Source organism: Sminthopsis crassicaudata, chromosome X (assembly GCF_048593235.1).
Source record: "Sminthopsis crassicaudata isolate SCR6 chromosome X, ASM4859323v1, whole genome shotgun sequence".
In the NCBI taxonomy this organism is placed as follows: domain Eukaryota; kingdom Metazoa; phylum Chordata; class Mammalia; order Dasyuromorphia; family Dasyuridae; genus Sminthopsis; species Sminthopsis crassicaudata.
Window position 1 is genome coordinate 27,101,871 of NC_133623.1, and position 22,638 is coordinate 27,124,508.

General features: G+C 45.0%; 1 protein-coding gene across 6 annotated transcripts in view; it reads left to right on the forward strand.

The window, feature by feature from the left end:
- Window positions 1–22,638, forward strand: part of NEXMIF (neurite extension and migration factor) — a 179,754-nt gene that overhangs the window by 136,043 nt on the left and 21,073 nt on the right. For 2 of the 6 annotated variants that reach the window (XM_074278264.1, XM_074278261.1), the window contains one exon: window positions 3,228–3,361. The exons of 1 other annotated variant lie outside the window; for it this stretch is intronic. The gene's annotated coding sequence lies outside the window, so the exon portion shown is untranslated. Of the gene's footprint in view, window positions 1–3,227; window positions 3,381–3,412; window positions 15,861–22,638 lie in introns of those variants that run through there. 3 more of the 6 variants (XM_074278260.1, XM_074278265.1, XM_074278263.1) reach the window with 2 other exon arrangements.

Consider the following 22,638-nt stretch of genomic DNA (forward strand, 5'->3'; position numbering starts at 1 on the left):
AATAGACTGTGTGTCTAATTATTGGAAAATGACTAAGTAAAAATGTAGCAGTATAAAGGAATATAAATGATGTTGCTGTTAAAAAATAAACGGGAAGCATATAATGAAATATAGAAAGACAGATAGGAGGTGATACAACGCAAGATCAATAGAACCAGAATGAAAGAAAGAAAGAAGTTTAGCTTATAGATTAATAGCTTAAGCTCTGGATTTATATGACCAGGGTTCGGAATTGAGGATGTGTCAACCTTCCTTCTTCCCCTTTGAAATTATACTCTGGCTCATTTTGCTTCCACTCAAGAATTCCTTTTGGGGAATATTGGAATAGAATTAAAATGTAGCTTGTGTCTAGGACTTCACCAAGTTGATAAAAAGGTTTCTCAGCTCCTATAAGAGCATTCAGGGTACCAGTGCATACTGCTATAGGACAGATCTTACTCCTCTCCAGAAAAAAAGATAAAAACAACATAAAAGAATCATACTAGCCCAAAAGCAAACAGCAAAATTCTGTAGTGAGTTCCGCCCTTCTGCAAATCTTTCTACCTAGGTCCCCAGACTCATAGTTGTGCCAGAGGGGCAATCTCCCATCATTTTTACAAGGCCTACTCTTACCTCTAGAGATCCAGTTAGATAACTCATTTTAAGATTTTTTTTTTGAATGCTTAGATTACTAATTGGGAGTTTACAAAGAGGCAACTCCCTTCCATAAGACCTGCACCATACAAATAATTAATGGTAGCAGGGTAGGGCAAAGTTCCAGTTTTTTCCTGCCTCTTTTTCTTTTCCCATTACTACAGCTTTATTCACTCACTATGCCTCCAGCTGCAGGGGGATTTGAGCAAAATCTTCTCCATTCCAAGGACTGGCACTCCCTAGAAACCATGTTTTCCACCACCACCTTGCCCTTCCAATTTCTCACTCTAGTTCAGTCACTGAATTCTTTAGGAATTTGCCATTGTCAGGAAATTTCATCTTCTTTCTCCAAGAGGCTAGATAGAGTTCAGTGTCTTCCATGCTAAGGCTATGGACTTCCCTTGTCCTGGGTCCATATGTTTGAGAACACATGCCATCGCCCTGTGCCCAGGCCTCTGCCTCTTCAGGATCTGGGAACTGTTGATCCCATTTACACCACTATTATAGCTGCTCCTATTTCTTCAACTGAAATGTTCCCATTCTTGGAGCAGAGAAGGGAAATAGCTCTCCAAGAGGCTTTGCCAATATGTGGGTTGTCCCATGGGACCCAAGTGTACATTCAAACCTTGGGACGTTGAATTCTGCCCAGAAAGAGGAAGATGGACAAATAAGTCCCGGTCTGAAACAAAAATGCCTTTAAAGCCTAGAATAAAGGGATGACTCTGGCCCACAAACAATCTGAGCAAACCACAGCATCTCCGATTACTGAGATTCATTCGCTTATTCTCCATCTGATAGCATGATTTCAGTTCTTGCTTTCTTTGGGTTCACTTGATTCACAGTTAAGTTTTGTTTCAGCCTGTGATTTTGATTCTGTATATGTCTTTGAGTTTAGGTGCATTTCTTGCAGGCTACACAGATTTTTGTTTTCTTCTCTAATCCATCATCCCTTTTGTTGTTGTTTTATTAGATTGTGTAATCCATTTACATTTAAAGGTAGGAGAGTCAGGTTTAGATTTTCCTCCATTTGTCTCTAAGAGTGATTTGTCAGTGTTGCTCCATCATCACCAGATTAGAATTTTCCTCCTTCTTCTGTAAAGAAGTTATTTTGTCTCTTCACTCATTTTATCTTGTTGTTGTTGTTTAGTAATGTCCAACTTTTCATGAACTGTCTCTGGGGTTTTCTTGGTAAAGATACTGGAGTGGTTTGCCATTTTCTTCTCCAGTGGATTAAGGCAAACAAGGTTAAGTGACTTGCTCAGAGTCATACAGCTGGCAAGTATCTGAGATTGGATTTGAACTCAGATCTTCCTGACTCCAGGCCCAGCACTCTGTCCCCTAATCCCACTAGCCTCTCCTTTAAAGCAAATCTGTTCTTACTGATTCTCTCATATGTGAGCCATTCCCCACCCCTCACTCCCACTGTCACCCCACTCCCACCTCTTTGTTTCCCCTTTAGCTAATTCTGGGGTTTTGTTTACTTCATTAGTTCTTTTTTCCTTCTTCCTTTTATCTGGTTATTAATTCTTCCCTTCTTGTTTAAGTAGTAGAGTAATCCTTCCTCCTCTCTCCTTCACCATGTTCTTTCATTTTTTCCAAAGTTTCATTTTCTCTGCTTTTCCCTCCAAAACATTCTTTCTTTCTTCCGTTGCCTTCAATGTTTCTCTACCCTCCATTTTCTTTCATTCACGGACATTATAGTCCTGCTTCGGTTTCTCTATTTGTCATGGAATTAATATTTCTAAGGTACTCATTTTGAGTTCCCTTTTCCAAACAGGTTCTATGTTATTGCCTCATGGGTCACGGGAAAGAGGGTGCCGAATGATCGAGTTGGGGCTTATAGATTAGCATCGTCTGCTGTTAATTCACTAGATTTTTAGCTTCCGAAATAGCTGAAACCGTTCTCTCTCTCGTCTGTGATACTATTTGGAGAGGTGTAAAGATTGGGGAAAATGTCTAGTCTTTCATCTCGATGGTCATGTGACCCTTTGGTACTCATTCTCAATGAGACCTGAGCGGGTCTCATTGCCAACCTTGTTACCTCATTAAGTTGATTATTGAACTCCTCTGATTAACCCCAATGGAAGGGGTCAAAAAAAGAAAAAACAAATGGAATAACAGAATTGTTAATAGCTAATATTTACATGGTGCAAAGCATCTGGTAAAGATGAGTTCATTTGATCCTCACAGCGACCCTGGGAGTGGTGAGTGCTATTACTATCCCTGCTTTCCAGACGAAGAAACCGAGACAGAGGTAAAATGACTTGCTCAGGGTCACATAACTAGTAAGTGTCTGAGGCTGGATTTGAATTTGTTTTCCAGATGTCAGGTCTACCAATATTTTTAAAAGATTTGGAAAGGGACATATAACGAGTTCTCTTGGCTACCTGAACTTTGGAGGCCTTCAAGGATTTAAGTAGTGTTTCAGTAGGCATTTTGGTTCTAGCCATGGAACGTGATTAGTAAGTTAGTGGAGCTGGGATGTGGAGGTAGGACCTTTGACCCCATCCCGAGGACTCTTTCTACTGTCTCCCAGCTGTTCCAGTAGCACTATATCCAGTATGGGATGTTGACCAGCCTCCTTCTCTTCACAGTTGCCTTCCTCAACCTGCTCTCCTTGTCTGTGGCCTTTCGGCACTCTCCTTGACCTACCTAAAGACCAAATCAAGAAGAGAGGAAGAGACAACAGAGCAGACAGAGCACACAGAACCACCCCAGCTCCGGGAAGGTGGGATCATTGGGGAAGAGTGAGTAACACCTACTCCCGTTCCAGGTCCGGCCTCTGCCCTTCTCTTGCAAGAGTACTTGACGGCAGGAGATGGGATAATTCTAAGGGTTGGGAGTCAAAGGAAATATGGGTGGTTGGACCTAATTTTGTCAGGTCAATTGCCGTATTTTCCAGATACAGAACTATATTTCATTAGTGGTAGGCCATAGAATTTCAGATCTGAAGGGGCCTCGGAGCAGAGAATGTCATATTTGGAGGGGGTTTTCATACAGAGAATGTCAGAGCTGAGAGGCAACTTAGAACACAGATTTTCAGATTTACAAATGGCCTTAGAACAGGGAATGTCTGTGCTCGGAAAAACCTTAGAATGGAAACTGTTAGGACTGAAAGGGACTTTGGAACAGAGAATGTCAGAGCTCAAAGAGACTTTAAAACAGAGAATACCCAAACTGGGAGGAACCTTAGAACAGGGAATGTCAGAGCTGGAAGGAACTTTAGAACACAGGCTCCACAAGCTGGGAGAACTTTTAGAACAAAGAATGTCAGACCTGGAAGGGTTCTTAAGACAGAGAATGTTATACCTGGAAGGAATTTTGGGACCCAGATTGTCAGATCTAGGAAAGACCTTAGAACAGAAACTATCAGAACTGGAAGGGGTCTTAGAACAGAGAATGTCAGAACTGAAAAGGATGTTGGAACAGAGAATGTCAGGGCTCAGAGGGGCCTTAGAAGATGGAATGTCAGGGCTGGGAGGGATCTTAGAACAGAGAATGACAGAGCTGGGAGGGAACTTAGAACAGAAAATGACAGAGTTGGAACATATCTTAGAGCAAAAATTGTCAGGGCTGGAAGAGACCTTAGAGAATACGTTTTCGGAGCTGGGAGGGACCTTTGAACAGAAAATGTCAACACTGGGAGAGATTTTAGAACAGAGAATGTTGGCATTGGGAGGCACTTTGGAAGAGAGAATATCAGAGATGGAAGAGGTCCCTGAACAAGAAATGTCATTGATGGAAGGGATCTTAGAACAGAGAATGTCAGAGCTGGGAGAGGTCTTGGAACAGAGAATATCAGAGCTGGAGGAGATCTTAGAACAGAGAATGTCAGAGGTAGAGGGTGTCTCGGAACAGATAATGTCCGAGCTGGAAGGGATCTTAGAACAGAGATTGTCCGAGCTGGAAGGGATCTTGGCACAGAGACTGGCGGAACTGGAAGAGACCCTCAGACAGAAAGTGGCCCAGCTGGAAAGGGCCTTAAGACAGAGAATGTCAGAGTTGTAAGAGACCAGAGAACCAAGAATGTTAGAGGTGGGAGGGACCTTAGAATACAGGACGTACCAGCTGGACAAAACATTGGAAATCATCTAGCCCATTTTCCCCTTTGCTTTTTCTCTCCCTCCTGCCACCCCCTACACAGCTCAGTGCCACCTATGTCAGCAGAGGATCAGTGTGAAGGAAAGAAAAGATAAATTACATCAAGCCGCTGAACCTCCTGATTAGCTGCTCTGGTCAAAGTTAGGATTAGGTGGAAGAGGTTGGGACTATTGAAAGAAGGTTTGGGATTATCCTGGGACCACAGCTGATTGAGAGATGGCTGCTGTCCCCTGTATTGGTAAAGGGGCAGTTGTGGTGTCTTGACTTGATTTACCTTTGTGCAGGTTGTAGATGTTTTTTATGGGTAAGTGTCCAGAGCCCGGTTGGGGGTCAGCCCATCTGTGGCCGTCACTTAGCAGCTGGAACAACAGCTGGAGCCGGAGCCGTGCTGAAGTCCCATCCGTGGTATGGGACCCAGAGCAGCAGGACAGAGAGGCCTACGGGTCCAGGCTGAAGCCTGTGGTGAGAGTGAGGATGGTTGGGATTCTTGGAGAGTATCCTGACCTCTGCTCCTGAGCTTACTCCTCAACTGGCCTGAGCTGTCACACCTTTTTATTAGATGGCAAGCCCCTAATTAATAAGAGTAAAAATCTAGGGCCACATACTCCAAGAGAGCAAGGGTCTCAAGGGAAATTCTCATCTCTTAGAATAAAATGTTTGTCAAAGCTGGGGGTGGGAGGGAGACTTTAGGACAGAGGATGTTAAAGCTGGAAGAGAACTGGGAACATGGAAAGTCAGAACTTAGAGGCTCTTGGAACTGAGAATGGTAGGAAGTGAGATTGACCTTAGACCATAGAAAGATGGATCTAGGTGTTTCCTCGGGGACAGAGAATGGCAGAAATGAAAGGAACCCTAGGGCGGAGAATGTCAGAGCTGGAAGGGATCTAAGGACACGAAAAGTCCAAATTGGGAAGGGTCGAAGAACATAAAATGTCAGGGCTAGAAGGGACCTTAAGACAGAGGATGTTAGATCTGGGAGGGATTTTGAGGCTCATCACATAGCTTATGAGAACTGAGAGGGATTGTAAAGAGCATCTTGTCCAACCTCCCCATTTCACAGATGGGAGGGGTTTCTGGAGATGCCATAGAAAGTTGATGGCAGAGCCGGTTCTCCTGATCCCAAGCCAGTGTTTAGCCACTTCTGCCTTTCATTCGCTCAAATGAACAATCAGCCTTGCTAAGTGGAGAGCGATGGTGAATTACTGGCTTTAGAGTAGCCGGAGATCTTATAGGTGACTTGACAATCTAATCTGAGGGGGCTGATTATAAGGTAGAGCGTGACGATGAAGGCAAAGGGAAAATCCAGACAGAGAGCTCTGGCAATATTGGAGGAAAGAGAACCTACACCTGGGGAGACTGGAGAAGGCTTCTTGAAGAGAGGGATCTGAACCAGGACTTGAAGGAAAAGAGGATTTCACTAGGTAGAAATGAGGAGGGAATGTGTTCAAGGTATAGATAGGGGATAGGTCATCAAAGGCAGGAGAGAGGGTAGGATGAGAGTTTCCTGCCATTCCATCTTTCCCTCAGTTTTGTTCCTTCTAACCCTGTTCTTCTGGGTAACTAAGTGCTATAATGGATTTGGAATTGGGAATTCTTGAGTTCAAACCTTCCTCTACTAGGTGTGTGACCCCGGACCTCTTTCATTCTCAGTTTTCTTATGTGTAAAATGATGATAACAATAACCTTTACCTTACATAGTTGCTGTGAAGATCAAATGAGGTAGAATTTGAAAAGCATTTTGAAAACATTGAAGTATATATAAGTGCTAGCTATGTTGTTGTTGTTACTTAACCTTGTGGCTCCTAGTCCCTGTACTATAGCCCTATCCTCTCTGTCTCTGTCTCTCTCCTCTCTGTCTCTCTCTCTCTGTCTCTCTCTCTCTCTGTCTCTCTCTCTCCACCCCCCCCCCCCAGTTCAGCTATTCCCAACTTCTCTCCTTTAATCTCTTGAAGCACCCTTTGTCCTCTTACTGCTCATGCCTTACCAAACCCTGGCTCCATCCACCTTCCTTCCTCCTGCTGCTGGAGAATGGCACGTAGCTTTGCCCATCGGCCCACCTACAAGTTGATGTTCTATAATCTCCCACAGCTATGCGTCAATCCCCGTGTTCTTCCTTGTTGTCTTTGGATCACACTTCCGTTAATAGCTCTCCCACCACTTCTCTCCTGTAGCCCTATGCCCCACACCCTCACCTTCTTTCTTTCTTCTCCCTGGATGATCTCTCCGTGTTACTTTTGTTTTAAAGCTAGCACCCTAGCTTGCACAGGACAGGTTTGATCTTGGAGGGTAGCCTCCTCCTACCAAATTCTATCTCTTTGGTTCATATTACCCTATCCTCAAATTGCCTCTGGGAAATTTTAGGATGTAGACCAATCATAGTTTGTCTCTTGGGCTCTACAGACATGGATACAAGCTCTTGAAATAATGCATATTGCTTTTGAGATATCCTTTCTTTCACCCCCAGAATGTGCAGAAAATACATAAAGGAGTCATCATAGTCCATAAAATAAAATTCTCCTCTCAGCCCAGCAAGACCTACCTAGATAGTCCCCCTAATTATTAAGGGATTCTTTATCAGGTCAGATTGGACCAGATGGCCTGCGGTCCCTCTCAATTTTTGGACACATACATATGGCTGTTCAATCAATGCCTCTGGAAGTACTGGGAAGTGAAAGGTGACCTTTCCCCAAGTTCCACACAAAGTCTGGTTCCCTGTAGCACCAGCCAACAATCCCCAGAATTAATAGGAAGACAGAGCAGTGGGTTATATTTAGGCTGAGTACCTGGCAATTTTCCCCTACTCAGGCACACAAGGACTTGGTTTCCTAGGTCACCGGTTCAAGGACCATCTATATATACCTATCAAGTGAATACCAAGTTAGATATGTCATTCTCCATCCTAGAGCAGATAAAAGAGTTGGCTGAATGCCCCTCTACTTCTTGGGTTATTGGGGAGAAGGAAGTCTTCTTAAAAGACTGAAAGGGGAAAAAAAATGGATTTGAAGAGCGAGAGAAAAATCCTGACCTATGAGATCATTGGAAGGTTGAAGAATGTGACGTGGTGAACAAATAATTATTTGTAACTAAGTAATAGGTCTGGGGCTCTTCCCACAGAAAGAAGTAGGCTCTCTTAGGAGGAAGTAGCTTCTTGTACTCAAAGGAATTATGATGAGAATCCACAAGGATCCCCCCTCCCTCCCCCAGGTGAAAGATCATCTCCTAGCAGTTAAAGGAAGAAGAGAGGAGTGATGGTTAGCGACTCCCTATTGAAGTACGTCAAGGTGAAGATTTGTCCAATTGACATAAATTGTAGACAGCTCTGCTTCCTTCTCAGGACAATAGAATTGAGACAGGAAGGAGAGTTTCCCAAGATTTATTAAGCCTATCATCCATGAACTAAAATCGGGAACCCAAGATGGAGGGTATTTGAGTGTGAGGATTAATAGAAGGAGAACCAAAGTGATACTGGGCAGTGATCTATGGAGCACTTAGACAGAAAGGGGGATTACCCAAGGAATTTGGGAAATAGAGTCACGATGGAGTTTATGTGGTGGACTTAAGCTCTCTCGGGAATCTGCTCCAACTATCCATCTGTCCAGAAGAGAGGGGTTGATAAATTCTTGATTTTTTCCTTGATGAAAATTTGATTCTTTACAAGGTGGGAGCAGTGCTAGACCTGATCCTCATCAGTGGGGACGAATTAGTTGTCAAAATGAAATGAGGGGGAACCTTGAAGGCAAGTGAATCCTCTGCCTTAGAATTTGAATAGAAAACGAAAGGAAGGCCAAGCAGATTGGGAGTTGTACTGTTTCTCAATAACATGAGTGTCTAATGAGGAAATCAGTGGGGGGGGGGGGAGTAACCTGGCAGAAATCTTCTGGGTAGTGGCTGAGGAAATCTTGTGTTTGCATTTCTCTTATAGACTTAGAAGCAACTTGGGAAGGGTCCCAGAGGTTGTGAGTAAGTAGCAGAGATGGCATTTGAACCCAGAGTCCAGATCTACAAAGCTTTTTATAATGGCAAATCCCTCTGCTAGCTTTGTCTGAAAGAAACACCAACACCAGATTTGGGGTCGGAAGCTTGTTTCTGCTACTTCGTATGTGTATGACCTCTGGCAAGTCGTTTCCCTCCTCTGGGTCTTAGTTCCTCTTTTGTAAAATGAGGAGAGAGGACTGGGTGATCTCTAAAGTCTCTTCTAGCTGTTTATCCCCAGATCCTTTGTGAGCTCCATGAGGGCAGAATTCATGTCTTATTTTGGCTTTATATATCTCCCAGTACCTATCACAATGCCCTGCACACAGTAGGTGTCGGGCAAGTGTTTGTTTAATTGAATTGCACCCCGCCAAGTGAGGCCTCTGGTTGTGATGTGGCCTAGGGCACTAGGCAACCTGTCACCTCAGATCAACATTCCCCGCTGGGGCAGGGGCTTGGAGATACTAGAGATGAACTGATTCTTAGAGAAAGATAATGACAAGGTGTGAGCTAGCCAGCTCTGCTCCTCTGCTCATTAGGGCCTTGGTAGAACAGCTGTGGGTTTAATGAGGCCAAGGCCAAAGTCAGATGCTAACTGAACATACATGTGAAGACGGGGGAGGGGGCGGGAATGAAGGCAAAGCTTTCTGGGAAACAGCAGGCCACAGCCTCATCTGCCTCCTTATCTAGCCTATCCCACTGAAGACTCACATATCAAACAATCCCCTGGGATGTCGGGGGAACAGAAAAACCAGTCCTGGGAAGCAGACCTTATATTTATAGGGCATTAGGAGATAAGGAAGCTACAGCACTACAGATGGCTCTTTGGGAAGCTATTTTTCCAGTATTGTGGTAGCAGAAATTGCATTGGATTTGAAGTCAGAATACCTGGATTAGAGTTCCCGGCTTTGCCTCCACTTGCGTCACCCTTTCTGGGTCCCAGTTTTGTCATCTTAAAATAAAAAAATGATCTCCGAGAGCCCTATATCCCACATGTGATCTTCAAAACCTCATGGTGAGGAAGAAGCAAATTTGTTTCCTTAAAATCTGCTGCCTGTCGAATGAATCAAAATACTGTCAGAGTGAATGAATCACATCTTGTCTGGGGAGGGGGGGTCATAGGAGGTTGAGGTTGAGCCCATTCACAGGCTCAGGGAGTGGCTAGCAGGAGGCTACCCCATCTGGGTTATGTTCCATCCCAGCAAAATATCTAATAGAGCCAGGAAACTCCTGGGAAGTTTCTCCAAAACCCTTTAGTAGCTCAGAGACCTTTGATTTCATGACTGTGGGAATTCTTTGCGTTGGGAATTGTAGCTCCTGCCCTCTCCCTTAGTAGTACTGTAAAGTGGAAAGATAATTGGCTGCTCCTCTTTCCTCTCTTCCTTGGTACCTCAACCCCATCCCTTTCACTTAGAGGCTAAGCATTCCCAAGGCCTTCATCTGATCCTCATAGGAAGACATGAAGACGAGGTCCTTCCCACTTCTGGTTGCTCTCTTCTGGATACCCTTTTCCTAACATGGAGCTCCTGGAGCTGAACACAGGCTTCTCGACGTCGTCTGTCCAGAGTGGATGACATTGAAGACCGTTACCTGCCTTGTTTTAGATGTGATGCTTCTCTTAATTCATCCTTTCTCAGCCCCTTTGCTTTTATAACTGTCTTAGTTTCTTCTCATCTGCAAAATGAGGGAGCTGCTCTCCATGGTTTCCAAAGTCAATTCTAGTGCTAGAATTCTGTGGTTCCGGATTTGGCTCTGTGCTCTCATCATGACACGTAGCTATAGTTGTGAAGGTGAATGAGGAAGTATGACAAAGTATGACAAGAAATTGGGCAGCAGAGAACAGTTTTCCCATGTGAGAGACTTCAGGCTTAGGCATAGGGAAAAGTTTCTTGTTTTCTAGGGTTGTAATGTGCACCATATTATATTTCCAAGAGAAGTTGTGGAAACCCTTTTTTGGATCCTCTTCAAGAAAACACTTAATCCAGGAAAGTTGGGTTTTTTTTTTAAGTGTCTGTTGAGTGCTGAGCAGCGTGCTGGGGGAAGGATTAAGTTTAGCTAACACCCTGCCTCTCCTTCATTGTCAGCATGGTTTAGGGAAGTTCTATGAAGTAGGGTAAAGGCCGGGGGCCCCTTGTAATTCAGATCTTATATCATCCTGACAACTCGGAGTAGACTAGCTTATAAGCTACTCTGTTATCTAGGCAAGGGGGAGCCAAGGCCAGTAAGGGCATCTCCATTCCCTTCTCTTCCCTCTGAGGAAAGAAGTCACCTCTGCTGTACTCTGCAAGGAGCCATGTCTCCTTGGGGAAAGGGTCTGAACCAGGAGAATTAACCAGTTTAAACCAGAGACCTCACTGGTCTAGAGCCAAGATTTCTCCAGAGTGCCAAGCATAAAGGGGCTAAGGAAAAGCATGTAGTTTGAGGTAGGAGTAAATTCCAAGGCCAGATCAGGAAGCCCCATGTATGGAGTCACATTTGAACTGAGCTTGGAAAGTAATCTCAAGGAAAGGCAGGAATGGTTAGAGAGCTGCCCTCAGAGCTAAGAAGCACGGGGCTTCAAGTTCTGTCTCTGTCACTTCCTGACTGTGTCACCTTGAACCTCTCAGCTCTGGGCAACTTTGTCATGCTGTGCTTCACAGAGGGTATCAGTCAGAGAGGGAGTTTCCTCATCCAGAATTTCTCATACTGATGAAATCTTAGATCCAGTTCTTAACCAGCTTTGAAAAGGCAGGGGTGAGAAGAGACATGAGGAACAGAGAGCCCGTGCAGAGTCACAGAGATGGGAAATAGAGCACGAGCAACAGTAAGATGTCCAGCTACCTGTCCAGGTAGCTGGACTCCAGAGTACGACAAGAGGAAAATATATAGTGAGACTTTGAAGGGAGGTTGAAATCAGGCTGTGCAGGGCTCTAAATACCAAGCAGTGGAATTTGTATTTGATTTTAAAGCAAATAGGGAGCCATTGCAATTTATTGAACAAGGGAGAAAGATGCTCGGGACCTGTTGTTTTGCAATATCACTTTGTGCAGGATGGGTTGGAAAGGGGGGAAGACTTGAGGCAGGAAGACTAATGAAGCTATTTTAGTAATTTGGTGAGGGATGATAAGGAGCTGAATGTGGAGACTATGCCATTAGGGAGAAATCAGCGGCTACGAGGGCAGTCGTCATGTTGGAATTGACGAGACTTAGTGAGTGACATGATATATGGGGTGACGAAAAGTTGAGGATGACTCGGAGGGGACAGACTTGGATGCTTAAAAGGACAGGAGTACCCGAGTTTAGTTTTGGATGTGTTGAATTTAAGATGTTTATAAGGCACCCCGTTGTAAATCACAATTACCACTTGGTGATATCGGAGGAAAGAAACAGGAGATGTAGATGTGGTAATCATCAATATAGATGTGAGCATTCAATCCATAGGATCTGATAAGGTCACCAAGGGATGCAGAGTAAAAACAGAAAAGGACCTAGGACAGAGATTTAGGATATGACCACATTTGAAGACAGGAATAGCAAAGGAGACTGAGCAGGTAAGAGGAGAAGCAAGAGGCAGCAGTAGCATGAGAAAAACCAGATAGGACAAAGTATCCGGGAGGAGAGGGAAGGCGAGAGTGTCTAACAAGATAGGTGGAGAAGGATGAGGACTGGGAAAAGGCTAGGATTTGGCGATTAAAACTTCGTCGGGAACTTTGGAAAGAATGGTTTCATTTGAGTGATGAGGTTGAAAGGAATGATTGAGAAGACAAGAAACAGAAGCAATGAGTTTAGACAGTTTTTCTTAGGAAGTTAGGTGTGAGAGGGAGAGATAGAGGAGGGTAGCTCGAGGGGACGATAAAATCAAATGAGGATTTTTAAGGGTGGAGGGAGATCTGGGAATATCTATAGGCAGTAGGGAATGAGCTAGCAGAGAGGGCGAGTTCGAAGGTGGTGGTGATGAGGGATAGCTAATAGGAGCAATCTTCTGCAGAGAATGGGATCAAGGGGACAAGTAGAAGGATCGGCCTTGGCGAGAAGGGCCACCTTTTCATCTTAGACCGAAATTAAGGACTAAATTGAAGATTATGTCAAAGAGTTTTGAGAAACAGAGATGAAAAGAGGGTCATTGAGAGTGGTCACTACTTTCTCAAAATAAAAATGATGAAGCAAGGCCTTCTGCTGAGGAGGTTTGGGGAAGGGTGATCCAGGAAGCCCGAGAAGAGAAGGTTTAGCACAACCTCCTTGGGGATTGTGACGAATAAAAGAAGTGCTCGGCTGCAATGAGAGGCCACTTGAAATTAGATAAAATCCATCTGTAGTAAAACCAATCCCCAAGGTTGAGTGACTTCCTCCAGTGTCATCGAGCAGTACGTGAGCAGGAGCAGAGGGTCGGCGAGCCATAAGCAGCAACAGACAAGGGGGGCAAGGAATTAAAAAGCTGAGGATGCTATGACACTGCATTGGTCATCGGTCATGCCTACTATAAAGTGAAACTAGAGCAAGAGTGGTGGCCTGGGAGTCTGCTGAGTGATAAGGAAAGGACTGGAAGTCATAGTGAGGATGAAGAAGTTTAGGAGGAACGGGGATGCATAGGGCCAGAGAAAATGATAGGACGTGCCAGTTGGATATAGAGATTTCAGAGTTTTTAATTGGGGAAATGGAGCATTTGTATGTGATGATGATGATACGGGAACTTCCTTGTGTGTGACTGAGTAGAATGATGGACTAAGTCATGGCAGTTGAGGAAACTGAGGAGCCCAGCCTCTAAGGAGCAGAACTGGAATTCAGACTTAGGTCTTCTATCTCCAGAGCTCCACTTGCACCACAGTGGTTTGCTTAACATCACAGTGACCCAGTAAAGCCTCCCTACTAATTATTGGCATTAGAATTGGTTGTAGTAAGGGAACTCCCTTGTCGAGATGAACACCTTTTCCCTAAGACTTTCTTTGGGTAAGTTCCTACAAGTTGGAATTGGAGTCCAAGGACCTGGAGTCTAGTCTCAACTATTCCCAGATCCAGCTTGGTGGCCTTAGTTGAATCAAACTTGTCTTCCCCATAGACTTCCTCCATTTCTAAAGCAAAGGGAGAATCCTTGTAAATAGGATGCCCTTCAAAAAGAACGGTGTTCTTATTGAATTAGATTTGTCATCAGAGGACCTGGGTTCAGATCTCAGCTCTGTTATTTAACCAATCATGGCCCCTCTGTGGGCCTATTTCCTCGTCTAGAAAATGCTTTTGTCACACACCCCGTGGAACTAGGTGGGACTCCTCCAAATTCTGTGGCTGAGTGCATAAAATCAAATGCTTAGATTACAGAGGAAGCTCATTCTATTGAAATGCAGTTACCAGAATATTAAAAAAAATAATAAACAAAAAAAAAAACAACTTCAGCACCCCCCAGATGAAGACCTCCTGGGCTAGATGATCTCTAAAGTTCCTTTCAACTCTGACATTCTATGAATCAGTGAGTCTTAGAACTAGGGAACCAGGATTTGAATGTCGTCTCTAACACTAGCTTTGTGACCCTGGGCAAGTCACATTGTCTCTCAGAGCCTCAGTTTCCTCATCTGTAAAATGTGGACAAATAATCCTTACACTACCCTCCTGACTGAATAGTCAGGAAAAGAACATGCTTTTTGCCAATCTGGGTGATATTATTCTCAAAGTTGGCATTTTATTACAAGAGGCTGTGAAAACATTAGAATCATGAATTCAAAGCTGGAGGGAAAATCCCTTTCATTTTTACAAATGAAGAGACTGAGGCTCAGTGACCTGCTTAAGGCCACACAGGTAACATGGCAGAAGCAGGACTGGCCCACAGAGTTTTTGACTCTGTGCCCAGACCTCTCACTGCTTGACTCTCCTGCCTCTTCAAAAGTGTGAGACTTGGGAGATTTGTCAAATCCCCATGTACTAGAATTCAAGCCCCCTCTACCCCCCCGACCCAGCGGCTTAGAAAAAGTGGTTTTCAGAAAACAAGGTGGAAAGCTCACTCTGCACGCCGAGTGAACCTCAGGAGCATCTGGTGGTCAGAGGGGGTAAAGACTGAAAATACAAATCCTTTCAACAACAATTTATGGTTGTTGAATTCTGGGTTATCAAAGAGAAAAACTTTCCTTCAAGGAGTCACACACACACAAAGATATGGACGCACGAGCTCAGTGCACTTCAAATGCAATTTGATTCATAGAAAATCATAGTCACAAAAGGTCAGAGCTGGAAGGACCTCTACTGCCAGAGGTAGAATATCTGACATTAGCATTGGAAGGGCTCCTCTGTGGCCCTCCACCAAGCCGGATGACCATTTGCTGGGGGTGTCTGGGGGGATTCCTGTTCAGGATAAGGTCCTTTCAATCTTTGGGATTCTGGGATTCTCCATGATCTGCAAAGAGAACCCCACACCAGGAGGCGGGCTGCACGGGACTTGCTCAAAGTCACACAGCCGCTCAGGTGCAGAGCTGGACCTTCACCCGATTTCTGACTTCTGACCCATCGTTCTTTCTGCAACACACCACTCATACGTGACTTGGTGCCACCTGAGTGATCTTGGACATGTCAGGTCCCCTTCTAGGGGCCTCCGTCCTCTCTCCCCCCATAAAATAAGGGGAACACACTAGGTGAGCCAAGCCTTAGAGCTCTAAAATGCTGTGATCCTGTTGTAGGCGCAAAGCAAGGTTCACCGGGATCCTGAAATGTGCTTCTACTGGGGACTGTCTGTCGGCTCTCTTTTTCTCCTGCTCACCCTGATGTGCTGGGCCTGACTTGGGGTCTCCCTCCTCCCCTTCCTCATCTTCCTCCTCTTCCCCTTCTTCCTCAACTTTCTCTTCCTCCTCCTCTTCCCTCTCATCCTTCCTCCCTCCTCCTCCCTCCTCTTCCACCTCTTCCTCTTCCTCCTCCTCCTCCCTCTCTTACCTCACCCTTGGCAACATTCCCTCCTGCTGTTGCCCAGGAACCTCCCTGGCACGTGCCCAGGACCCCTCGGCCGCTGCCCCTCGGGGCTGAGGGGCCGGATCTCTGCCTCTGCTGCCCCCACAGGCAGGTCGGGGTTTTTCCTTTCTTTTCTTTTCTTATCTTCTTTCAACTAGATTAACCAGAAGTAAGTTTCAGGCTCTCTGGGGCTGAGGAAGCAGCACGGAACCGGCCACGACCTCAGGTTTCTGCCGCTCGGCCTGGCCCAGGTATTTTTCCTTCCTAATCGTTGGAGCTCACCTTTCTCTAGCACTTAAAGTTTACAAAGCATTTTCTCCCAGATGGCCCGGGAGGGGCAGCAGTGCAGTGGGTAGGGCGCTCGCCTGGGAGGCAGGAGGACCGGGCTGCAAATTCCCCCTGGACCCTCCTACCTGGGACATCTGAAGCCCTTCATCAAATTGCTCTCAGCCCCAGCCTTCTCCTGCAAAAGCAGGCTCCTAGCTTGTTTCCCTAAAGTGGTGATCAAATGTGTGGCACTGTCCTCCCATTATTGTTAGAATAGTCAAATGAGATGTCTGTAGAGCACTTTACAAGTTCACATTGATGATATTCACGTGAACTCTAACGTGACTGTTGTGACACTATTACGATATTGCAGTTATCATCATTCCCACTTTCTAGAGAGGAAAACCGAGGCTCGGATAGGGGAAGGGACTTGGCCAGGGTCACACACCTGGCATCAAGACCTAGGATATGAAGCCAGGTCTCTAGACTTCAACCTGGTGCTCTGCCTGCGCCACCATCAATGAATCAATTGTGACCGTTTTACACGTTAGGAAATTGAGACGTACAAAACTGATGTGACTCGTCTAAAACTGATGTGACTCGTCTGGACAAGTCAGCTAAGAAATGGTAAAGCTAGGACTTGGCCCCCAGTGCTTCTGGCTTCAGGGCTCTCTCCGTCGTATCCCTCTGCCTTTCGGCCCACCGGTGACCTCAAACCGTCAGAACAGCAGGGCTGCCAGGCCCCGGGTCAGCCTCAGAGAAGGGTAGGGGATGGGCGGCCCATCTACCCCTCATCTTCCTGATGAGTAACCGCTTTCCCCATCTAAACTCTCCTACTGACTATCACACTTAGTATAGTCTAGTGTATCCTGGAGCTGTCCTCTGTTTGTAGCTGATTCACTTACTCAGCTGACCTCCAGCTGTGCACACAGTAGGTGCTTAGTGTTTGTTGATTGAATGTATAACTCATACCTAGATCTGAGATAATGTTATTTTAATGCCATTCCTGCTTGATTTACCATGATTAGCAAAGCAATTTAGAGCACCCGCTTCCAAAAGTGTTAATCACTTTCCACTCAAAATAGATAAAGACTGTCACTGTTTTCCAAAATGCTCATAGCTCAGGAGAAATCCAAAGCATGCCCTAAGCTGCTGGGATGTTGTTCGCAGGCTACTTCTGAGCTTCCTCCCGTTCTTATCAGACCTCGCACAGGGCTCCCTATGTGAAGCAGCATGGCATATCGGATTGAATCTTGCCCCACGTGTGTATTGGCCATGTGACCCAGGGGGCTCTAGGCACCTGAGGCAGCATGCCTACCTAGTTGCCCTGGCTGGCCTATTGTCACAGTCCCCAGCACAGCACTCAGCTTTCAGGGTTCAGAGTAGAAGGAGGGCAGCAGCCTCAGTCCTGACCCCTTCCAAGTTCCCAGGACACAAGAGCATTCTTCCAGACACTCGTCCGCTGCCAGCTTCCATGTTCGTCACCGCCATTCCCTCCTCACACTTGCGCAGACTCACAGTTTGCACAGACATGATGAGGTGACTGCTTCATCTCTCTCTACCTAGCTCTTATGGCAAATCATTCCCTTCCTCCCTACAATTCGTAGTTCTCTTTTAACATGCCCTGTTACTAATTCCCAAGGGCTAATTCTTAACCGGGCCTTTTCCCCCTGCAGATGACTTCATGGCATTATGAGACCCACACTGACACTTAGGCATCCCAGAGAAAATATACCGTGGCCAGCCATGAGCCCTTGAGGCACAGCTGCCGATCCCTTCAAAGTCCACCACTGTATGACCATGGGCAGGTCCCCACCTCTCTCTGAGTCTCAGTTTCCTTCTTTGTAAAAGGAGGGGGCAAGATTAGGAGAGCTCCAAGATCTCTTCAAACTTAGGCTCCTGAGAGTTAATTCATATTACTCTTAAGTTAGGCAGAACAGAAATAAACAGGTTCAGGGGCTAATGAGGATGGGGCTAAATTACTTGATTTGGGAGAATAAATGAGTAATTTCTGCAAACCCCTACTTGTGTATCTGGGTGGGGGGAACTTAAATGAATAAGCTACAGGCTCTATGCTTTAGGAATTTCTACTCTAGCAGGGGAGATGATACCCCAGACTGAGGGAAAGTGCTTCCACTTGGGGAGATAATATTTGACTTGAGCTTTGAAGAGTGGGTAGGATTTTTGCTAGGCGGATATGAACTAGAGGGAGGCATTTCTGAAAGTGGGTATGGCATGAGAAAAGGCCTAGAGATGAGGAATCACGAGGTGTGTTTAGGGAACAGCAGATTGGTTGAAAAAGAACAATGGAGGTAAGGCTGGAATGTTGAGAGACCACCGAGTTAGAGGCTTTCCCTGTCTAGTTCCAAAAGGCAGAGTTATAACTAAAGAATGGCAGCTATTAAGGAGGCAGATTTCAGCTCAGTGGGAAGAACTTTGTAAATACCTGAATTATAAAGACAGTGTCCTTCCTTGTGAGGTAGTAAGCTCCTATCCGTGGAGGTCTGAAGGCAGAGGGAAAGCTGAATGGCCAGCTGGCAGAGATGCCGTAGAGAGGAGGATACGGGGCTATATGCCCAGCTTTTAAGGTCTCTTAGAACTCCCAGGACTGAAAATTCTGCAAATAAGAGAGATGGCGGGAAGCGGGTGACTAAATTGTGCCCCCCAAAGTGAGAAATAGAAAGGCTGCAAAGAGCCCCAGCAAAATTTATCCAAAAAGATGCAAACAAGCCTTGGTAAACTAAAAAAGCCAGCTTCTGTATTGATTGTGGCCATATAAAAGCTGCCACTTTATGAAGTTGTAGAGATCAGAATGGGGGCCCAGATCACTAGTTCCTATTGTGTTGAAGTATATACGGTCTTTTGTAAATAGCTTGGTCTTATTAATTGACTTGGGGTATAATCCCGTAGTCTGTTCATATATCTTTTAGCTCTAGAGCCCGGCCTTCTATTTCCCAAAGAGTATGGACTTAGAACAGCCTGCCCCATAGGAGGGAAACTATCTCACCTCCTACTAATGGCAGAAGATGGACCTGGGGCCAGCAGCTGACAAGAGGGAAAATATGGAGTAGGCAGCCTGATCTTTTGCCTTCACTGAACAAGTCTCTTGTGCCTACATGGGACTCATTATCTAACATTTTATTAATGTGGGACAGGAAATCCATTTTGCAAGTGTATTCTATCAGTTATGACCTGACGATGACATTACTGGTTTGGGCATTAACTATGTGATGATTAATTGTGCTCAAGAAATCAGTGATGTTAGCTTGGAGGTACGCAGCTCGGCACTCTTTGTCGATGGAATTCAGGAGGTATGGATTAACCCAGTGGCTTTCTATAGGTTGGATATTTTCGTATAGGGTTTTAACATTAATTTAGCTCAATTCAACAAACATTTCTGAATAATTTCAAATAAAAAACAAACACGCTGGTGTCTCTCCTGGGCTTGGGGATACTAAGGGAGACTAAAAAATGTCCCTGTCCTCAAGATAGTATGATGAAGAGTAGGGGAAAGATGGACGACATGTACACACAGGATACAAATGAGAATACTGATGAAAGGAAGAGATCCAGATAGAATTCTCTTAGGTATCAGAAAAAGCTTCCTGGAGGATTCCAGCAGGCAGAGAGAGATGAGGAAAGTCCGTTCCTGGAATGGGGGCAGCCTGTTTCAGTAAGTACAAAGAAGCAGGCCAGGGCAAGAGGAGTTCAGGGAACAGCTGGTAGATAAAAATGACTGGGAGAGAGTATGAAGAAGAGCAATGTGAAAATAAGACTGGAGAGGTAGGTTGGAGGCCCACAGTAGAGATTCTGATCTACTCCAGCTGGTCTTTGTGCTGTGTATGAAACATGAAAATAATCTGAGGTGTCACTCTGAAGTGTCAGACTGAGAAGTTTATCTCCTCATAATGTAGTCCTTGGAAGGTAGGTAGGAATGGATACACTTGTCCCCATTTCACAGATGGAGAAACTGAGAGGTCCTGTCTCCTGATTTGATGTGAGGGAGAACTCAACCATACCTGTTTTCTCTGGGCCCTGGTGGACTATGAGGAGCAGGCAGTCTTGCTCTCTTGTGGTGTTATAGCTCTGGTTTCATAACCTGCCTATGAGGAGATGATGGACTTCTCCAGGCCCCAGGAGGAGGCAGCCTGAAATCAGCCATGAAAGAGCCCACATTAGAACTCCCAAGCTCTCGGCTATAGCTCACTCTGCCACCATGTGGTATAGTCTGAGGAGCCCTGGATTTAGAATCAGAAAAACCTGACTTCGAGCCCCAACTTCCTGGCCATGTGTGACACTGGGAAAGTCATCTCACCTCATTTTTTCTCATCTAGAAAATAGAGATAATATTTTCAGTGTCTCTGTCCAGGGAAAGTTAGCCGGAGGAACCTATGTAGTCACTAGCGTTCTAGGCACTGTGAGAATTACACAGCTGCAAAAAGCACAGCAGCCTGCCTCTCCCAAGGTGGTTGTGAGGACCGAATGAGATGATAATTGTCAAGCACTTAGCCTAGCGTTTGTCACATGGTAAGCGCTATAGAAATGTTAGCCACTATCACTACCACTACTACTACTACTGATAGGGGCGGTGGTATTGTTACAGTGTCTATAGGCTCTGTGTGTGGGGATGGGTACAGAGACAAAAGGGAAGATGGACTGTGCTCTGAGTTTACCATTGACTTCGAGGGAGGAACAGCATATATAAAAATGATTACTTTTCTCCTTCATTTCTCTTTAACATTTGTTCACTGGCCCTCTGATAACAATCATAGCTAATATTAGATGGTACTTTGCTAAATGCTTTACGTATATTTTCATTGTTCCTCACAACTCAAAGCTAGGCAGGTGCTCTTATCCCCATTTTACAGATGGGGAAACTGTGCATGATTCCAATTCTGTGATCTTCCTTCTATACTAAGCTGCTGCAAATACTTTCTAAGAGCCCTGACAAAAGGTATCAAAAAAAAAAACCAAAACCTTTTAGAAGGGTGCATTTGAGCTAAGGATTCCAAGAGGTAAAGATGAGAAGGCAGCACGTGCTAGACAGGGGGAAACAAACCTGTGCCAAGTCATGGAGGTGAGATAGGAGGTATACGGAGAAAACAGTCCAGTTTGGCCGGAATGAAGGGAAGCAATGTTAAAGCGGTCTGAGAAAATGAGCTGAAGTAAAATGAGTGCTCTAAATACCAACTTGGGAGTTCAGCTTTATTTTCGAGGCAGTGAGAACCACTGACACTTTGTGATCAGGGGAGTGGAATCTGTATGATATTCTGGAAAAGGGGAGAGTGGATCCAGGAGATCCATAGGGAAGAGATTGCAGTAGTCCAGGTGAATGGTGATAAAAGCCTTAGCTGGGGAGGGGTGATCATGTGACCATAAATTACTTAAGTTCAGTATACTGTCTGATAAATGCATAGGAGTATAAGGCACTATGGCCATTGAAAAGAGTGAGTTCCTTGACACTGGAAGTGTGCTACCAGAAGTTGGATTCCTATTTCTCAGGGTCATAGGATTATAAACTGAGAAATTCATGACTAGACTCACGGATGACCTTCAATGTCTTCAAGTGTTGGAGATGGGGAAACTGAGGCCCAGAGAACTTAAGTGATATGCACAAGGTCACACAGGATGTAAGTGGAGAATGCTTCCATTTCAAACAATATTTGGACTAAATGCCTCAGATGACCCTTCCAGCTCTGAAATTCTGTGATTTGGGGAGTCTCTATTCAGAAACCAGCTTCTGAGCTGGGGAGAAGGCCGAGCATATTTCCAACAAGGTGAATATATTTCAGAGATAAATGCCTTTTGCAGCCAAGATAAGATACATGACTCAGAAAGGGCATTGTTTCATTCTTTCTCTTGTTAAAATGATGATTCGCGGTGGCTCAGAGGCTTCACATTTTACTTACATAGTCTTCTTCTGTGGCATATTTCAGAGAACATCTATGTAGTCTCCATCAGTGGAGGTGAAGTTGACCTTGCCGGTGCTGCCCTCTGGCTAACTTCCCACGATTGGCCATTCCAAACTGCCGGACTGGCTCAGACTTCACCATTCCATACTTTCACCAGTAGGGAACCCTTTGTTTTCTGGAGTGGGACCTTCTTCCCTGTTTGCCTTTTCCTTGCTGTAGAAGAGGGCAAGAAGGAATCCAAGCCTCTAGATTGCCTTCTCCAGAGATCACTAGGCCTCTCCTGCCTGCAGAATGATTGATTACATACATGGAAGATAGAAGTTTTCTTCCTTTATAATTCCTGAGAGTGTAGATTGCCACCTTGAATAGGTTTAAGGAGAAACTTAGTCTGTATAAACTGCTTTTTCAAATCATCAGTCAAATGTTTTGTTCAGCCTTTAGTATGTACAAAACACTGGGAATGGGGGCATGATCCAGGTTGCTGCCATCAGGGAGCTTCCTTTTGATAAGCATTCTATCTGTACTGTTCCCCAGCTCCTCTGTTGAGGGGGATGAGACCAAAGCTAGATTCTTGGTGCTCTTATATGCTATATTATGAAGTCATACTGGATTTTAATGATTACTTTTCTCCTTCATTTCTCCTTAACATTTGTTCTCTGGCCCTCTGATACATTTAGATTCTGCGCCTCCCCCCCAAATTGATTCTACTCTTTTCTGGTTTTGTTTTTGTTTTTGTTTTTTGTCCAATAGCACTTCCCTTGTTCTCTGTACTCTATGAGAGATTGCCCACGGTTCAGAGCCCATCATTCCTCAGTCCTAAACCCCAAGCCAGAAATCCCAATTCCATTAG